The sequence below is a fragment of the Protopterus annectens genome, chromosome 1.part2, assembly GCF_019279795.1.
Source record: "Protopterus annectens isolate FY-2018-M chromosome 1.part2, PAN1.0, whole genome shotgun sequence".
NCBI lineage: Eukaryota > Metazoa > Chordata > Ceratodontiformes > Protopteridae > Protopterus > Protopterus annectens.
Genome location: NC_056727.1, coordinates 773108902 through 773130143, shown reverse-complemented (window position 1 = coordinate 773130143; position 21242 = coordinate 773108902). Strand labels below are relative to the sequence as shown.

The 21242-nt window shown below is 36.7% G+C and overlaps 1 protein-coding gene across 1 annotated transcript in view; it reads left to right on the top strand.

The window, feature by feature from the left end:
• LOC122792414 (xanthine dehydrogenase/oxidase-like) overlaps positions 1-21242 on the top strand; it is a 1368088-nt gene that overhangs the window by 985033 nt on the left and 361813 nt on the right. The gene's annotated exons all lie outside the window — the stretch shown is intronic.

Sequence of the window (21242 nt, the reverse complement as noted above, 5' to 3'; positions counted from 1 at the left end):
GCTATCTGAACAATTATTGCCTAGCTCTGATTTTTCTTTTATTGGTGAGCTGACTGAGCCTGGCTTTAGATCAAGGCACACTACGGAGGCCATCCTGACTATGGTTATTAGTGACCTCCTTATGGTGAGAGATCAGTGGCAGTATTTTTTGTCCTTCTTGAGCCCTCTGTGGCCTTTGACACTGCTGACCCTGGTATCTTGATTAAGTGCTTTTGAGCTTATTGTGTTTTTTAACTGAATTTATTAATTTGTTAATCATGTAAGTGAACTGGTCTTCTGACCCCTTTTCATCCATAACATGGACCATGAGAGCAAGTATAAACACACTATATTTGGACAGTACTATGCAGCCAATTAAACAAATTCTTTGTAGGATACAAGAGTGCCTGGAGAAAACTTGCACAGCCCCAGAGAGAATGTGCAGACTCCAGACAGACAATGATTGGAGGTCAGAACTTAACCCTAGACCCTGTTACTATGAGACAGAGGTATTAGGTATCATCATAAGAAATACTAGGTAACCAGTCTGCAGACTATTATACAACTAGCCAATAACAAGTGAGTGACCAAAGGTGTGAGTCAAAGCATGTATCCCCCAACTCCATAAATATTTCCACTAGGGAAAATGTACACAAAAGACCTGTTAGATAAGCCACCCCAACCAAGCTCCAGAGTCACAGTCGCACTAGTTAGTCATTGCCAGATTTGAACCCCTACTCATCTAACTCCACACTCTAAAACACATGTATTTGCTGCACACACGACAGGAGAGACCTTTTCCAGTGAACTAAGTTGCAACCCTTCTTCTGGTGTACATGATTGCAAGTCTTTTACCTTTTGATTTGGTTCTCAGCAAGTAATTTCTAGAGCTAATTCCTTAGTTAGCCATCCACTGACTCGTAGGATTCCTTGGGAAAACTGCAGTCTATCTCTCACTGGATGACTGTGAGCTGACAAGCTACACTCAACAAAGTGAGTGATGCTGTTGCAGGCCAACACTTGTTCTAATCGTTCTACCTTTATGCATTACAGGGGTATTGAGTAGAATTTGTATTAGGTATGCTCAGTGTAGGTTTGCTTCTTGGTGACTGATACTTATATAAGGACCGGGTGATATCCGTATCAGATATTAAGTAGCCCAGAAGAAGTACCATTTCCATCACGATATTGGCACACTGACCACTACACTAATGTTTTTCAGTCCTAGTTACTGCAGCGATCTTAATCACTGATTTTAAATGGTGACCTGATGAAATTTTAGTGGGCACGGACTTCTGTGACCAACCTTTTGTCTGGAGCTTCCTCCTCCAGCCATATCATTTCTGCACTACTGGATCTGCATTGGTTGCCAGTTGCTGCCAGGTTTGTATCTGATATTATATTACTTGCATTCTATATACTTCACTGACTACTGGAAGCCTTTGATGCCCTATAGCCCACAGTGGTCTTTGAGATAATTTGGGCCCTTACTTTCTCTTAGAACTGTTCTTGAGACTTCAGGTAAGTCTTCATTTGACTCCTGGTTTCATCTTTGTGAAATATCTGTCTTTCCTGATTTGGTAATCTGATTATAAAGCTATCTTCTGAAGGCCACCAGATACCAGCATTTTATCTGTCTTTTACACCTACATTGACACTCTTTTAATTGCCAATATTTATAATATATTTATTCTGATCTCATGCAGTTTTGGTTAAGCTATTATTGTTGTATTTTCTAATTTCATTTTACAAATTGCCTAGGTTTAGACAATTAAATACATTGAGCTTTTAATGTTAGCAGGCTGGCAGCAGAAGGGAACAGAATAAAGTGCAAACCCATGTCAACAGAAACCAATATGTAGCCACATATTTGTGGCTATCCAGCTATAAGCTATCACAAAGATAATTATTTTCCCAATCAAACTTTTTTCAGCGTAAATGTATTTAAACACACAATAAATAAACAGTGACCTCATATTTTTTCCTGGATGCAGCATACCCAGTCCTCCATTCTTATTCTCATTAAACATAATGCTGCTCTTAAGCTATTAACTGGATTGAAAATGCAACCATCCCTACCTGCAAAAAATAAAAAATAATGTCGATCAACTCATTTTTATCACATTTGGATAAACCTAGACATCTCCAAGATGACTTATAATATCCAGTAAAGTACTATTTCTTAGATGTGCTTTCTTTTTTGAAGAACACCTTAAATAGCACTCACATGAATTGTTTTCTTTATTTTCTTGATGTCATTCTTTTCACATTTCCTCATAAGTTCAGTTCTTCTACATATTATCTACAATACCACATATTTAACTTAGTTAAACTAATTCCCATCAATGTTGCCATCTTCCCTGAAACCTACACTTTTCATTTTATGTAATCTCATACACTTTAATGCCATACGCTTCACCATCTCTGTTGCAGTTTGTCCCATTGACTCTAAAATATTTCCCATGTGTTCTAAATCATCTGTGTAAGGTAAAGCTACAGATGCATACCTTATTAGATACCTCCAAGCTAATATTTTTTTTCAAATTCCCTTTACTCTTTTCTTATTATAGCATTCATAAAAAGATCAAATAGCAAACTACTCATTGAATATCCAAGCTTAATCAGCAATTTACCTTAACCTGCACATATGAATTATCATTTATTATTATAAATAAATGCATTACGTTTTCTTAAAATCATGTGATTTCAATATATTCCACACCTGCATGTTATATACATTTTCATATGCTTTCTCAAAGTTGCATGCCATCAGCCTACCCCCCCCCCCCCAGTACTGCTTTAAACCTCTTTGACCACCAACTGCATCTCCTTGACTTATTTTCCTTTAATTTCATAAATAATTTCACTAATCTGTTCTCACATACATTTGGTAATCCTTAATTGTACAATTTCATCAGTATTTTATGATTTGGAATATATAGCAATATAGAAACCCAAATTTCCATAAAAAATATGAGTGCATTACACACTTGCTTTTTACCAATACACCCATTTAACCATTCGTTCATTTTATACTGATAAAAATATTTTTAAAAAGTCAACTTTTGTACATTATATATAATTTTTATAAAAAAATGTAACTTTGCCTGTCATCTCAAGGTAAAGATTTCTCAACTCTTTTAACACTCCATTTAAATTCTTCCATTAGAATATATTCTTGTCAGTTCTTTTCTCTAATACCCTTTTAGTTTTTCACTGGGCACTCCTTCTGTGCATATATATTTTCTTATACATATATATATATATATATATATATATATATATATATATATATATATATATATGCTTTTAACATGGTTACCAACAACTTTCATAAGCATCTCCTGCCCGTTTGCCATTTCCTTTTCATCTATCATTTATTTTGTAAAATGTAAACTTATTTAATCTTTTCCTTCCATATGCATATTCTTAAGAAGCTTATTGACAACTTTCATAACCAACTCCTGGCTTTTTATGATTTTAAGCTTCCAACTATATTTTATAACAGTTTCACTTACTTAACTTTTTTTGCAATAATAGATTAATTTATTATGTCTTATCTTTAATACTTTAATAAACTATTTCTACCTATCAATCATATATTCAATTATTTCTAATTTGTTTCTGCTATCTGTCATTCTTTCCTAAAAGGTTCTTTATGTTGTCTTTACAACATCCTCTCCTAATCCACTTTCAGCTTTGCATATGCCATTTTCCTTACACTGAAATACTTTTTCTGTCTCCCAAACAAACTTCTTTTTAGTATTTTACCTAAAATACCACACACCACACAGTTCAAGATGTATAAAAATGTGTCATCTGCATATAAGCTTCCCATACCATTTATAAAGACTTTTTCATGTCTTCTGACTCTGCAACCCTCCCAAGTTAAACTTTTTTTCCCTTTCCTGTCTTGATCTCATTATACATAAATTGCTTTATGATCCAAAATCCTACTACTATCTGCCCATATCTCACCTCTCTTAAAGTATGAAAATGCAGCACATAGTCCACCTCTGTATGTGAATGCAACACAATGTAGCTCAGTATACCACTGTTCCCATTATATGTATATTATATATTATATGTATAGTCAGCTTCAAGGAGTGCAACTAGTTGAGATCAATGGGTTAAGTACAACAAATACTAAGCACTATAAAAGCAGACCTCAACACCAGAAATAAAAAAACGTACTTGTTTTAAACCAAATACAAATAGCAGAGCTTTCTGGAATAATCCCCTCTTCAATTAATATAAAAAACAGATCAAATGCAAAGTCTTTAAATGCAACACATGATCTCATCATGCAATAAGAGCTCAGCTTGTTATGCAGAGAACCTAAAGTTTAAAGATACAGCAACACATATAAAAAGTGCATTCAAAAGCAAATTAAAAAGCACAACAGATACAAGCAGTCAACAGCAACATTCACTTCAGTTTCATTTGCTTTTTAATTCCGATTTTAAACTAACTGAAGCATTTAATCTAGGTGCACGGTCAGCCTGCAATTTTAAAATCCACTGTATTCAGCTAGTTCAGTGGCATTTAGAACATCACCATCTCTTATTTTAAAAATATCCTTTGTATTACTCTAAATTTAAATGCATGATGTGTATCATTACCATGAATATACTTAGCCAAGGAATTAGTAAGTTGTTGCTGTGTCTTTCGGCTTTTCCCGGTTAGGGGTCACCACAGAGGAACTCCAGTCCACTAATGATTGGCAGTTGATTTTTACGTGCCGAGTTGCCAGCCCTGACGCACAACCTTCAACGAAGGTATGCCCATTCACGCATGTCTCCACGCAGAAGACGCTCTAGCTGTGACTCAAACAGGACAACATCTTACTGTGAGGCGACAACGCTACTGTTAGTAAGTATATTCCTTATAATTTCTGAAAGATGTTCAGAAATTCTTTCATCTTATTTTCTATTAGATTTACCTGTATAGAAACTATTGCATGTCATGCACACAGCTAAATAGATCAGATTTTCTGTGTTTCAAGTAGCAAAGCACTCAAATTCATAAATATACTTTGTTCGTGGATGCTCAACAGTAACAGAAGGATCAATGTGTTTACAAAAAACACAGTCATAACATGGAACAGTACCTTTTCGTTTAATTCTAGTGGATTGGTCCTTCTTTTCATCCATTTCCTTATAGTATATTTTCTGTTTCAGGTCAGGGCATTTCTTAAAAGTAAAAATGGGAGATGCACCTATCCCAATTTCTCTGTATAATATTAGTAACACTACTAGTATTAACACTATATTTCATGATGTACCTAAACTTAGTGTTATTACAACTTTGGTTAGTCTGCAGATGTTGTGATGAAAAATATGTTTGTCTCTACCATCTCTTTCATTATTTATAGTTAGATGCTTCAGTCAAAAGCCCCTCATCACAGCCTATCATCTGAAATTCTTGTCTTAACATATCCAACTGCTGGTAACACAATCTTGCATCTGTAGTCAGTCTACTCACGCTTATATACTAGCTTTTAACTATCTCTTTAAAAAATATGACCAGGATATATGCTACAATTGTGGTGGAATCGGCTAGCCTGAACTTTCTTCCTATAGATATTTGTTGATATCAGCTCATCAGTATTTTTAAGTGCTATATCCAAAAAACAAATCTCTGTTCTAGAATATTTCAACTTAAGTCTCAAAACATTTGTAGTAGTTTCCAAGAATGTATTCATGTAGTTCAATTTCATCACCCTTCGAAACCAAAAAAAATATTGTCAACAAAGCATTTATAAAATAGAATTTTATCAGTATAGTTGTTTGTTCAACCAAATACATCCATACTCTCTTATTCATATGGGGCTATAAGTGTGTATATATATATACATATATATATATATATATATATATATATATATATATATATATATATATATATAAATATATATATATATATATATAGATATATATATATATATATATATATATATATATATATATATATATATATATATATATATATATATATATATATATATATAAAAGCATAAGTATTTGCTATTGGTGCACCCATAGGAACATTGGATACTTGACGGTACAGCTGCTCTTCAAATAGGAAAACATTAGTTGTTAGTACAACTTCTAAGAGAGCACAAATAATTTCCATTTTCCCATTTGTGAATGCCGTGTGCTTACATAAACATTTTCTCACAACATGTATACCATATTTATTAGGGATGACATAAATTGTTACAAAAATAAGCTGGGCAGTCTCATTCACAGAATAGCACTGACAAAGTTGTTTTAAAAAGTCATTCGTATCACAAATATAACTTTGAAGATTTTTTAACAAGAGTTTTAATTATTCTTCTAAGAAAATTGAAAAGGGCTCAGGTACCCATCCCCTCACCTGGGTGATAGGATCCTGTGCTGTATTTAAAAACTCTGCATTTGAACTGTATTTTATATGCATTGAAGAAGGGATCATTCCAGAAAGCTCTGCTATTTGTACATGTTTTTTTTTTTATTTCTGGTGTTGAGACCTGTTTTTTATTGTTCTTATCTTTATATGTATATGCATGCTTTCTCCCTAAGGCCCAGTCTTCTCCATGCCAATTACTCTTTTTCACATATCTACCAATGTTCCCTATAGCCTTCCTTAAATTGCAGTTACACTCACCTATCAGTATTGCAGCCATGTTAATACATACCTTCCTCATTTAATGCCACTTGTTGTTGTGTCTTTTGGCTTTTCCCAGTTAGGGGTCACCACAGTGGAACTCCGGTCCGCTAATGATTGGCAGTAGATTTTTACATGCCGAGTTGCCGGCTCTGACACACAACCTTCAATGAAGGTACGCCCATTCATGCATGTCTCCACACAGAAGATGCCCTAGCTGTGAATCAAACAGGACAATGTCTTACTGTGAGGTGACAACGCTACCGCAGCACCATCACTAATGAACATTATACTTTTCCTTTACATGTATAGTTGTTTAACTTCTCTGCTGCCTTCCTTTCCTTTTCTTTACCAAAACCTTTGATATAACTACCCCTTCTTCATGATTTGATGTATGCTCTTCAGTTTCTTGTTAAGAAACAAATATAGTCTCTGGAGTAAGCTCCCTGATAATGTCAAATAACATTAAGCTTTTGTTCATATCCACATCCTAAAAAAAAAACATGCTCACTTTGATGCAAATTATCATGCAACTGTTTTTTTTTTTCAAACACCTTTATTGAATTATCACTTCTGACTGAGGCAAATTTACATTCATATAAAAGTAATCAAACTTTATTAACATGACAAACATTATATTATTTATTTATTTTTATTATTATTTATTTTATTTTACATTTGTTGACTGGGCTAGTCCAACTGGATATATGTACATTTTCAGTAGAGGCCCCAGGGAGAAAAGCTCCATAAAAAGACATGCACAAAAACAGAGCAGTAAACTACAATTACAGGATAATTGTAAGACAATAACAGGTGTTCCATTTTTTTTAGTGCAAAAAGAAGAAAATAAAGAGAGGATTTAGACAGGTGGGAAGATACCAAGGGAAGTAATAAACAGGAACAGGAGAACAGGCCAGATAATAACAGAACTGGAAGAATTAGTATAAGGGTAGTGACTAAAGATAAGGCAGAAAGAAGGCCAATTCAGTTGTTCCTAGTTTCAATAAATGAACATCTAATGTAGGGGCCTTAATGTGGCTGTGAAGAGAGAAATAAGTGGTAGTAGCCTAGGGTAACAGTAAGAGATACTCTAGGTGGAGTTGGTACAGGGACATAGCCAGTGGATTGTAAGGTATGACTTGAGTTTCTTTTTAAATAGAGAAGTAGAAGAAAGAGCTGTGACTGCACTAGGAAGTAGGTTCCAGCCTTTTCCCACAGTGATAGAGAAAAGGGATTCTCCTTCTTTATTGTTCGTTTTTTGGGTAGTTATGAGTAGTTTATCTGCAAAGCGCAGGTTTGTTAGATTTTTATATGGGCTGATTAGACTTGTGAGAATTGGTTTATTGTCTGGATAATACAGTATTTTATGGGAAATAACCAGTTGGTGAAAAATAATTTGATTTTGCAATTTTAGCCAACCCATTATACTTCACTTATATTGCTATATATTATATAACCTAAACAATATTACATAAATTATTCAATTCCTGCATTTTTTAACAAGAAACATCTTTATTAAACCATCACTTACTATATAGGCAATCATACATTTATATAAATGAAAACAAACCACACCGGCACAATCCTAGTTGCAAGCATTTTACATCACAAACCATACTGACACACTCCCAGTTGCAAACATTAGACATCACTTATAATCTACCCAAACTTTCTCACTCAAACATTACATAGCTTGTTTAAATCCTGCTGCCTTTTAGTCCTCATTCTTCCCGCAATTCCCATTTTTTCCTATTTAATTTGCTCCTGCCTTTTCCAAAGATCTCACTGACAGTTGTTTTATCTCTGTTACTATATTCGCTACTTTCCGTATAGTTAGTTTAGATTTTGATTGCCATTTTCTAGTACTTCTTTTTTTGGCAGCCACCATTATTAGACACAGCAAGGCCTTATCATGTCTAGGCACTTCTGATTCTGTATCATAGCTCAGAAAAATCATCTCCCTCATCAGACCAATCTGCCCACCCAGTATCTCTGATAGAGCATTTCACAGGGAATCCTCAAAGTCTGTCAACTCACTGCATTCCTAAAAAATATGTTCCCAATTTTCTCTTTCTTGCCCTTCACACCTCCAACATTTACTGTCTTCCTTAGGAAAAATTCTCTGGAGTCTGCTTGGAGTATAAACATATCTATGTGAACATTTCCAGGCAAAAATCCTAAATCTTCTCGATTTTGTTGCATATTTGGGAGATATGCATACATCCTCCCAGTGTTTCTTATTGAATTGCTTATCGAATCTCTCTTCCCAGTCCTTTCTAACCTCGTCTTTTTGATTCTTATAGTTATCATGCAATATTTTATTGCCGTACTAAGTATTCCTTTTCTAACAGCAGCTTCTGTTCTAGATTCTATTAAAAGCTCTATCAGTGCTGGTCTTTTGTTTAGGACTCCCCTGTATCTTTATCTTTTCCTATACTCTGATATCAATCCTTGATCGGGAAGGCAAGCTCTAACCTGCAGTCTAAATAAATTATTGGTGTCTTTCCATTCAATTATGTTTGCCTATCTAGTTATTTGCTCCCAATACCTTAGTTCCTTTGCCAGTTTTATCCAATAAATTCCAGCCCTCTCTTGCCTATTGTCTGTATCTTCAATTGCAGTCATCTCTATCAGCATAATCTCCTTTCTCCATTCCCGTGTTGGTTTAGTTCTTAGAATACTTTCCGCTGCTTTATGGATATAATATTCTGCATGATTATTGTTATTCTCCTTTAAGGCTTGCATTCAAAATCCTGGTCTCTCTTTGTTTCTAGAGCTTCCCCTGTGTTTCATCATTATCCCTTTCCACATTGAATTATAGTTTTCTTCTTGTGGTATGTATAGGAGTATTAACTGTGTAGCTCTGAAATACCCCTTCAAATTGGATAATCCCAATCTACCCTGTTCTACTGGAAGAATAAGTTTACCCCACTTGACTCTTGCTGTCTTCTCCTTGCAGATAAAGTCTTTCAGCTCTTTATTAATTGCTAGCCACAACTTCTCCTCTGGTTGATAAAAATATGCCTGACCTGTACATAAGACTAAAGGGACTAAAAACATTTTAACTGCTTGTATCATGCAATTCTTATCCATCTTTTCATTTCCAGTATCATTATGCAGCAAGTCATCATTATTTTCACTTTCAATACATTCATCATTCCCAGTAATCTGTTCATTGTTCAGCATTTCCAAAGTACTCTTAAGCCACAAATATGCAGTTTGCTCACAGTTTCTACATAGTAAAACTTATTTTTATTAGCCATCCTTTCCCTACACTGTAAGCATATTTATTAAACACAATCCATCAGTAACTATCCAAAGTGTAGTTGGCTCTAATAATGAACAATTGTGTTATTTCCCTTAATCGTTATAACATTTAAATAATGACAAAATCATCCCTCACAGGTAGCCAAAGTGACCCATGCCTCCCATCTCCCATTCCATGCATTCCTCTCATGTGTTAGTTGTCTGAAATTATGAGCCATGTGTCATTTTCCTTTATATAATGTTAATTTTTATATTTTTTAAATCAGCTGCCCTAAACTATTCTGTACTTTGGTTGCATACCAGCATAATTAATTACATAAACATTCCATTTATGGCAGTCTTTTTTAATGTCTTAAGGAGTTGTAAAATAAACAGCTGATTGAAATTTCAGATGTAACATGAATGAAATGCTCATTTGCAATGTGTATTGTCAGTATGATTTCTGGAGCCTCAAACCATAAAGGCTGCAGCCTCATATCCAAGATAACATATCTTTTAAATGCAGTATCAGTTTTGCCCTTACAAGAACTCTGTTTATGCCTCCACTACAGATGGAAGTTCTTACAGCCACTGCATATAAATGCTGCCTCTGTGGCTACCTTTGGTACAGCTATTATTACTTCCTTCATAATAACATAAAAAATCTACATCTCCAGTTCTTTGAAGACCATGCATAGAAATAGCTACATTGTCATTTGCAACTTGTCTTTCTCCATTTGCACTCCAAGAAATGGCTTTTTCTTGAGGGTCATATTCTATAATTATATGAAAAAGCTGTATATCTTGCTGGCTGCTTGCCTGCAGTTTACTATTTACAAATTATTCTGTTTCTGTCATCTTCTAAGTTGGCATTTATAGCCAAACCAAACTGCTACCAAACTACAATGGGGAGCCATACTTGAATCAGAAACTACATGGGGTGCCATACTTGAATCAGAAACAGACCCACACACACATGGAAGTCCTCCTTCTTCCTGGTTGCAGCATCCTAGAACCTCCTAGAGAAAAGAGTATGAAAATGTATCCAGTGCCAATTTTTTCCAACTCAGTATGATAATCAGGTAAGATTTCCTTGAAAAGACATCACTGACCTAATGGGACTAACCCAGAGAATCAAAGATAAGTAAATAAAACAGGTCCCATGTCAGCATGGGTGTGCACCTCTTCCCAAGAGGAGGATGTTTAAGTCTTGGGGCTATCCATCAGAACAGATCCCTTTTTGTATATCAGTATGTCTCATTATCGTTATTCCTCCTAATCAGTACTTAATCTTCAATTACACCTCTAACTCTGAACCATACCATTTATAAATATCTTTCTAACTTCACTCTGGTGTGACTATACCTCTCTGACATCATCTTTGAATCCTTCTGCTTATGTTGTCTTCGATAATTTAGTCGTTTGTTATCCACAAAAAGTGTCATCTCTCTTACTTTCCTTAATACTTTCCAGACTGCATACCACATTTTTATGATATTTACTCATTTCAATTTCTTTGCTGTCTGATTTCTTGCCATTCAATTATTTTCTAAAACAGCTACTTCATTTTCCACTGGTCTCTCTGCTGCAGTATCATACCCAAGATTTTACACTCATCACAGATATATTCAGATTTAGTCTACTTACTTCCACTTATATTCTCAATCAATCATAGACTAATTATTAGTTCTTCCCTTATGATAATACCTGCTTCAGCTGGAATTTCTGTTTCTGCAAATCATTATCCAAAGGTTTGCAGTCATGGAGTCATTATTATAGTGTAGAGACCAGCCTAATAGACCTAAAAGGTCCTGTCTTTTATATAAGGAGGTGGCCCACAGACCCAGTACTGTGAGGTCTATATTCCTGCGCCCTAAGGAATCTATTAGGAAATAGAGAGAAACTAGCTCTCTATCTATTCTCTCGCATTGACCATCTAAAATTTCTATTATTGTTTTTCCCAAAACATACTGTTGTTGCCACTGAATTTATTTATTTTTCTTTTTATACACTTTTTATACACTTTTCTGTCTATAGAAAATCTAGTAGCAGAGCTTACATTCAGCCTGTCTCTGCTCCAAATAGCCTATCCATAGGGGATGAAATTTCTTTCCAACTTACTAAAATATTATCAACATTTCCTAGCGCTTGTTCTCATGGGGTTGTTGCATATACAACACCTGTGATTGTGCTTTTGAGCTAGTTAGCATACTGAATACAGAGCATAATCTATAAACATAATACTCATCATCAAGTACTGTGCAGCAATAACAGTTCCCACTTGATAAAGCTGCCAAGACAGTCTTATACAATTTTTCACTAAATAAAATCTAACCAGGACCAATAATTGTATAGCAACAATATGAGTGAGTAAACAGAAGAGCACTAGATAATATTGCCTAGAGTTTATTAATATTTATGTATACAGTATATATATATATATATATATATATATATATATATATATATATATATATATATGTGTGTGTGTGTGTGTGTGTGTGTGTGTATGTATATTAAACTGAGTCTTAAAATAGTCTCACCTAATTGTCAGTATTTACTTATTGCAAATATCAAACTGCTCAGGTGCATTTGATGGCTAAAAAAAATTAGTCATGATTATGAATGTTCCTTACCTATTCATAATTAAATATTACTTAATAAAGGAACAATTTACTGCATACATGTGTGATGATATGTGGTAGTGCAATCTCTGACAATGAGAGTAGGATATTACATGTGTGCATATGCCACCACAGCCAACAGGAATTTTGAGAAAGAAAATATATATATGTTATTTGATTCTCTCTCTGATTTGTACAGATGGTACTAAAAATATGTTTGTATAGTTACCTGTGTTAAAAATGTATAAATATATATTAGGTTGTATTGCTGTAACTGATCAAATATGAATGTTTTCTCAGAGAACCCTAGAAAAGTGGAAAGTTTGAAATTGTGATATAGCTTTCAGATGCTGCCACAGATCTTAATAAAGCTCTGTGTGTATATTGTATCAGAGTCATTTTATCTGAGATGATGTCATCCTATAGCCAGCTGAACTCTTCAAAACCCTTGCAGCAGCACTTTAGAATCTGACCGGAAAGATTTCTGACAGGATTTATACCTCATACATCCACACAGTCAGTCAGTGAGATTCAGTCATTCTGAGAGAGTGAGACAGAGAGACATCATCTGGCCTTTGCTGTGGTGAGACGCTCAGCACATATCAGCCTACCCTGCTTTAATGAGTAGTCAGGGAACAGTAATTCTTTAGTTAGACAGAGACATCTAGTGAGAATAGTTTAGTATTGCTTCTGTAACTGTGAGAAACTATCCAACTGTATTATTTTTGAAATCTCTGTGGTTAAACTCTGTTGATCTGATGCTGTCAATCTCCATTTATTCCTTGACATATGTGTTTCATTCTGAATATCGGAACCAACTCAGCCATTACTACAGTCCATGAGAACCAAAAACTCTCGTGCTTAAGTCCTACCCAGAATGCTCCTCTCCAATTTTTCTCAATTTTGTTTGCCGCTTTCTTAGACCTTCGCTGTTGAGCTAAGTAAGGATTTTTTCTTATTAGTTTGCCTATCTTCCTTTTACATCATCTAAATGAATTTCTATAGTTATCCCTACCCTTTATGTCTTTTCATGTAGTTCTTAATTACCATTGTGGTAATTTTCTCTTTTTCTGTACACTTTGTGTACCTCTCTTTCTACCATTGTTGCTAGATATCTATCTTTCCATGCACTCTGGTGTTTTCCTTAAAGTCATTTAAAAATCTTTGACTATTTACTGTGTTTAAATGGGTTACAAGTGTGTGTTTTCCTGTGTATTCCTTCACCCATCTGTCATGGGGTTGTGTGGTGTGAAACTTTCTTTTTTGTCATTATGGCTGAAATACCTAGGACCCTCCAGCCTTAGAAATGCCAGCAGTGTGTCAATAAAATTCATTCCTCAGACTTATACGCTTTAATGTAAACTGCAAAGAGAAATAAGCAAACTGGCATCTTTTCACCTTCCTCTCCTTCTTTCTCTGGGAAGGCCGAGTAGAAAAGCATGTCTTGTTATCTTTTTCACTGGCACTGACAGTCTAAAAGTTAAATCCTCAGTGCCAAAATGCTCCTTGGCACTGACGGACATTGGTACTGAAGCAATGAAGTCAGCTCCTTGGCAGTGATGGACATTGGTACTGAAGCACTGAAAATCAAAAGTCAAATCAGTACCAGACAGTTCCTGGGCACCAACGGACATTGACACTGAAGCACTGACAGCCAAAAAGTAAATTTATTGATGCCAAAGCTCCTTGGCATAAACAGACATTAGTACTGAAGCACTGAAAATCAAAATGTCAACATACCTCTCAGCTGTCCCTGATTTTCAGGGATATCCCTGATTTTGACTCAAATTTTAGCTCTGTCCCTCTTAATCCCTCCTAAAACTAGTGACATTTGGAGGAAAGGTGGTGAATTGCACTTAATGAATAATGACAATAATTAAGAGTTATAGACTTCTTTTACTTCAGAAAATGTGTATTAATTCATATGCTTTGATTCTGTCAATGTTTCAAGTTAATGGCACTAATATTTTAAAAGTGTCCCTGATTGTCCCTGATTTTTTCTTGACTTGTCCCTGATTTTGTTGAAATTTATCCTCGATTGGTTGAGAGGTCTGTGTCAAATCCTTGGTGCCAAAAAGTTATTTGGCTCAGAAGTGGAGCTGAAGTGTCTGCACTGACATCCTCTATTGCTTCTAAACTTTCAACAGCAAGGACTTTCATACAGATTTAAACTCCTAGCTCAGTTTCAAACATCTCAGCTCTTAGCACTTCTTCAATCTGATTTGGCACCGAGTACTTCTAGCTGGCAGTCACACAAGGGTCAGTATTCTTCATCCATTCATTTTTTTTTTGCTGGTGAATTACTTGAGGTCTTTTTGCATAAACCCAAGTCTCTCTCAGTGTCTGTATCCATTCCACCAAAAAAAAAAAAAAAAATGAGAAGTTCTTTGGTGCTATTGGAACCTCTTGGGGCCTTATCTGCCCAGTCAGCCCCAAGGGGTAGGACCAAATTCCCATTGTTTTAGAGACATCTCTGCACCTTGGGGCTTTGGCTCAGGTCATTCAGCACTGTTTTTTGTCTTGGAAGCGGTCTCACCAGAGCAGAGAGTGACCACGGTTCTGAGGCAATCTATCTTGTTTCCGGGCTCCCTTCCCTCTTTGGGGGAGAACCTCGGCTGCCTCAGCTACTCAATTGACCTCTTCCTTCTCGAGGCATATTCTTTCCTCAAGTCCAGTTATCTAAGCTGCTCCTCCACTGGACCAGCCAGTGCTAGAACCTCATGAGACTCAAATACAGATTCTGACTTCTTCTGATACCTCGCCAGACTATCCTCCAAATGAAGCCCATCAGAAGATAAAGTGCAAAAAGAACCGTTTAGATCCCCCTGATGATTTTACCCTTGGAGACATCCTGAAAATTGTGGAACAGGGATGATTGGAACTTACAAAACCCATATTCCTGAGGAATCAGCATACCTGAAGGTTTTTTACACTCAGTCCTCAATGTTCAAATGCTGAATGCTAGAAGTCTAAATCTCCAGATGCACTTGCTCGAAGCTCTCCTCAAAATGGAGAATGTCAACATCTGTGATGTAACGGAGATCTGGTTTAAAGAGGCAGAATGCACCCCTGCACTCCCAGGCTTCAACTCATTCTATACATTTTGGCCCCAGAATACGGCCGGAAGCTCCAAAGGTGATGGTGTCTCCATATTCTTAAAGGATATGCGCACCTCTAGATGGATAGCCCAGCATAATGCATCCAAGATACTTCAGCTGCAACTAGCACTGGGTAAGACAAGGTCCAACCCAATACTCTCATACTGGGTGACTTCAACTACCCTTCCATCAACTGGGAAAACTATTCAAGTGCCAATGTACAGGCCCAACACTTTCTGGAATTTATCAGTTCCAATGCCCTGGACCAGCTCATTCTGATCCCCAGTAGAGGAAGCAACATCCTCGACCTGGTTATTATCAACATGGGAGATCATAACTTCACACCCGTAGTCAATTCCTCCCTGGTTAAATCTGACCACAAACCATGGAAATCTCCATCTCACTTATAAACCCATCTAAGGTGACCACCCTGAAAAACTTCTCTAAAGCCAACTTTGGGCTCCTAAAAACAGAGGTGGCTAAGTTCTTGGCACCCATGCCAATGGAAAAATAGCTGCATGACTGCTGAATCTTACACCAGTGCACTTTACGAACATGTACACAAATGCATGGACCTTGCCATACCAAATAAAACTAAGACACTCTCCTTCAAAAAAGGAAGACAGTCTGGTGGTCCCCAGCCATCAATAAACTCTGCAACAAAAGGAAAAAACTATTGCAGAAAAGATGAAGTCAAAAGACTGGAGAACCTCCCCTATCAGTCTCAACAAAAATCTGAGATCCCTTATCAAATCCTCTAATGCCAGCTGTGAAGGTAGAATTGTGGCTGACACCAAAAACAACCACAAGGCCTTTTATAGCTATATCAAAAACCTCCAAGGCAATACCCAGATTTGCTCTGAATTATTACACAATAACATCTCCTATACTGAGCCAACAGATATAGCCAACATATAAAACGACCAAAAGATACCTTAAAAAAGCTCAGCACCAGGCTGAGCGAAAGCGCTTGAGGAGATTTTTATTTGTTATTAAAGCAAGAAAGTTTTTGTAAGTTGCAGCCTTTCATTTTCTGCCTTGCGGAAGAAGGAACATCAGCATTTCATCAACTTTTTATTCTGGGCTTCCAGAGCCAGCTTCCAGGTTGTGGATCTGCTTTGCTTTATTGATACTTTAGAATTATATGAAGAAGAATTTAACTAGGTATTTAAATTGTCTCTATTAGGATAAGATATGTTTTTGCCAAGGATAGGCCTTGATCTAAAAAGACACAAATAGAGCAGCAATTAGGGTATTTGGGATATAGTATGAGATTAGTCTGGATTTGTACAGGGACATAACCAATGGGTTTAAGATAGAGTTTCAGATTGTGTTTAAAAAATGTAAATGAAGACAGTGATGTAAATTCATGGGGGAGTTGGTTCCAATACTTTCCAACTGCATTTGAGTACAGAGCATCTCCTGCCATGTTATTAGATGTACATGTTGATACAAGTAGTTTATTTGATGAGCATAGAGTTGAAAGGTTCTTATATTGGGTAATGAGACTTGGAAAAGGGTTTTGTGTGCAATGTGAGTTGTTTAAAGTGAATCTGATTCAGAAGCTCTAACCAGCCTAATTGTTTCAGATTATGGCAATGATGGGTCCTAAAGAAGGAAGCAGCAGCAAATCTAGCAATGCTATTGTAAGCGTTGGCTAGCTTGTTAAGGTTATTTTTTGGCAAGTTAGTATATATGGAAAAAGCATAAAGAAGTGTGGAGATAAGGTAGGAATAGGCAATATTGGTTCTGGCTAGTGGGGAGAGAAAGAGTTTTATCCTATAGAGGGAGCCTAGTTTCCTGTTGACAGTTTTTATGGTATTGTTGATATGGGTTTCAAAGTTCAGGTTGTTATCAATGGTTACCCCTAGAAGTTTAGTTGTTGGATCGGGAGATGAGTGTACCATTATTGGATAAGACTGAAAAGTTCATTGGGAGTGATTTATGGGTAGGAGTGAAGAGGAGGAGTTTGTTTTTTGGGGGTTCAAGAGAAGGCAGTGTTGTAGAAACCAATTTTCTGTTTTATTGATTTTATTGAACATTGTCTGAGTTAGAGTTTGTAGTTGGGATTGAGATTTAGCTGAGCAGATTATTGTCGAATCATCTGCGTATTGTACACAGTTAGTTAAAGGAATAGCTAGGTTGAGGTCATTGATAAATATTGAGAAAAGGAGAGGGCCCAATATAGAGCCCTGAGGAACACCTAGGGTAACTGGGAGATGGGATGAGAGGTTGTTGTCCCATAGCACTGCCTGCTATCTAGTATCAAGGTAGGACTGGAACCATTTTATAGTCTTTGTGTCCAGAGAGAAGGATTTTAGAATATTGAGAAGTAAGTGGTGATTGACCATGTCAAATGCTTTTGAAAGGTTGATGAAAAGTGCTGAAGAGAGAAGATTGTTATTATGGTTTTTATTGATGCTGTCAGTGAAGGATAGGAGTGCAGTTGTTGTAGTGTGGAAAGGCCTGAAGCCATGTTGAGATTTGGCCAGTAAATTGTTCTGGAGTAGGTGGTCTAGTAACTGTCTATGGATGCACTTTTCCATTATTTTAGCTAATGGGGAAAGTAGAGCTATGGGATGATAGTTAGAATATTCTCTGGAGTTTCCACCCTTGTGTAGGGGGATAATGTAGGAGATTTTCCAGATGGTGGGAATAGTGCTTTTTTGTATGGTTCGATTTATCTGCAATGATACAGGATAAGCTATGACTTTGGCTGCCTTTTTCAGGTATACAGCAGGTAGCTGGTCAGCTGAGGGGGTAGTAGGTTTTAGTTTACTTAAGAGGTTGCAGATGACGGAAGTTGGGACAGGTTGCAGGTTTAGCGTTGGGAGAGAGTTACTAGTATTGGTTGAAAAGGCAGAGCTATTGGCTGTTAGTTGATTAGCAAGTGTTTGGATGGTCTCAGTGAAGAAGGTATTAAAAGCATTAGCAGTTTGATTTGGATTGTCGGAATTTGATCCTATGGGGGTGGTGTTGTGGATTGGCCTGGTTGAAGTAGTCTGTTTATGCTAGCCCAGAACTTTTGTGGATTGTTTTGATTCGTCTGTTGGAGGTGGAAGTAAAAGTTTTTTTTTATCTTCAAGTATAGCTTTGTTAGTCTCATTTCTTTTTTTGCTTGCATTGTTGTTGGTCTACAGGGTTTTAGTTGTTCTCCATAGTGCCCAAACTTTATTTCTCTGTTGAATTTTCTGCCTGGTTTTCTTTGTAAGCCATAGTGTGGGTTTAGATTTAATTTTGATGGAATGCTTTGGTGCATAGTGGTTAAGGATTGTTAAGAATTTTGAGTTAAAGTAGTTTGTTGCTTCATGGGAGGTATTTTATAGGTGACCAATCACATTTTTTTAGTTCAGCTTGGAAGTTATTGGGGTTAAAGTTTCTGCTGCTTCTTATTGTTATATATATGGTTGGGTTGTGTGAGCTTGACCTTTGCCTGATTATGTAAGTGAGAGAATGGTCACTTACATCATCAGGGAGGGTCCCTACATTTTAGAGTTGTTGGTGTTAATTTATTAGAATCCAGTCTAGGATAGATTCTTTGTTATTGGGTTTATTAATTCAGATTGGGGAGTTAATTGTTTGTGAGAAGCCATTAAGGTTAATATGGGAGGTTGGTGATTCAGTAGAGCAGTCCTTCCAGTCTATATTAAAGTCCCCAAGAATTATTGTCTCTTGGGGAATTCTTGTGGAGAGTTCAGCAAGGATAGCTTCCAGAGTGGTGATGTTGTTACCAGGGGGCAAGTAGATACATATCATATTTAAGGATTTTCTGGGATTAAGTTGAAGTTTGGTGCTAATGATTTCTGCATTGTTTTCAGAAGAGGAACCAAGAGCTAGTATAGATATTTGTAGCTCTTCTTTATAGAGGATAGCAACACCCCCTCCTTTTTTTTACTTTGCAGTCTTGTCTCAAGATGTTGTACCCAGATGGAATAATTTCAACATATTGTGTAGTGGGTTTTAGCCATGTTTCTGTTAAACAAAGTACATCAAAGGAATGAACATCCAGGAGATCATGGAGGTGAGCAATTTTATTATTCATGCTGCGAATATTGAGGCGAGCTATACAGAGTGAGTTGGGAGATTTAGATGTGATATTTGGGGTAGCGGGAACATTAATTTGTGGTTTTGTGCTTGTTTTTTGCCCTGGTCCTGGGTTAGGATGAATGTCCCCATCTAGTAAGGAGAGGTGTAATAGTTTGTTTAAGGGATTGTGAAGGTTAAAGTAATGGTGAAGAGTTTTTTTTTAGGTTTTAGATAGTTGTATTTGATATGGATCAGTCTATGATATTTAGCAGGTAAATAGCTAAGAAAAGATGTTATATTTATGTGTTCTGGGGAGTTAATTAGAGGTATATGCTGTAGCATAGACTAGATCCAGGCCTGCTGAATCTAGCTTTGTTTGTATGCTTGTTGTTTGTTTATTTCCCTGAAATGCTAATTCCACCTAAAACGCGGCCTTTTAGCACTTCTGTGGATCCCTAGTGATATCTGCATTGCTTACTGTACGTATTTCCTTGTTTCACTTGAAAGAAAGTTACTGTTTGTCATTTTTGCATTTAAGTTACCTGTAACACATTGCATTTAAGTTACCTGGCACTTGCTCACTAAAGCAATTATATAAGTCAGCTCTAAAAAATTAAAAGCACTACACCCTCACAAACTCCCCTTGAGTACCTTGTTCCCCATTGGCCCTTTTTTTCAATTATAAAGGAATTCCCAATACTATTCTAGCATGTCCAAAGGTCAGTTGTCAATTTCCTCTCCAGTCCAGCTGGTTAATCTGGGAATCTTGAGGCAATGTTACAACTGCCTCATGTACACAGACAACCCTCTCCTCCTCCCAACAAATTCCAACACATGTGAGAGATGCAACCATATAGCCAAACTGGAGGCTAAGCTCTCTCAACTCAGTACTGGCGTAACAAGTCAGGAGGAGAAGGAAACCACACTCACTACAATTCCAGTCTCACATAGACCTACCATGACAACAAACCAAACACATAAACACACAAAAACATACTCGGAGGCTCTAAATAAAAATCTGCCTAAGCAGCAGAGACCTCCAAAGCAGACACCCAAGCAACCGCTACCCCAAAACAAAACACGTGCAACACATAGCTCACAAAGCCAGTGTGCCAAACAGTCACAGCCCTTAAGGTTAAACAACACACCTGATACACTTGTAATTGGTGACTCTATCGTCAGGCACACTGACGTCCCACTCACCAGGCTGAACAAGGAGAAGTTTACGGTGAGCTGCCTGTTGGGCACTAGGATCCGCCACATAACACAAGCACTCAGGTCACGCCAAGGCAAGTACAAATATGACTCAGTCATTGTCCATGCTGGTGTGAATGACCTGAGACATACCTCCCTGGACTACATGAAAAGAGACATAGAGGAGCTCTCTGAGCATGTAGCCCAGGCCGGTATGACCCTGACCTTGAGTAGCATCTTACCCTCACCAAGAATGATGCCACAATATGAAGACAAGATGATCAATTTCAACAACTGGCTTAAGTGTTGGTGTCATTCAAAGGGGATCCAATGCCTGTCAGCCTGGGATGACATGCTCGACAAGCCACGATGCTTCACTAAGGACGGCTTGCACCTGTCACCCCTGGGCTTTCGGATATTGGCAAAG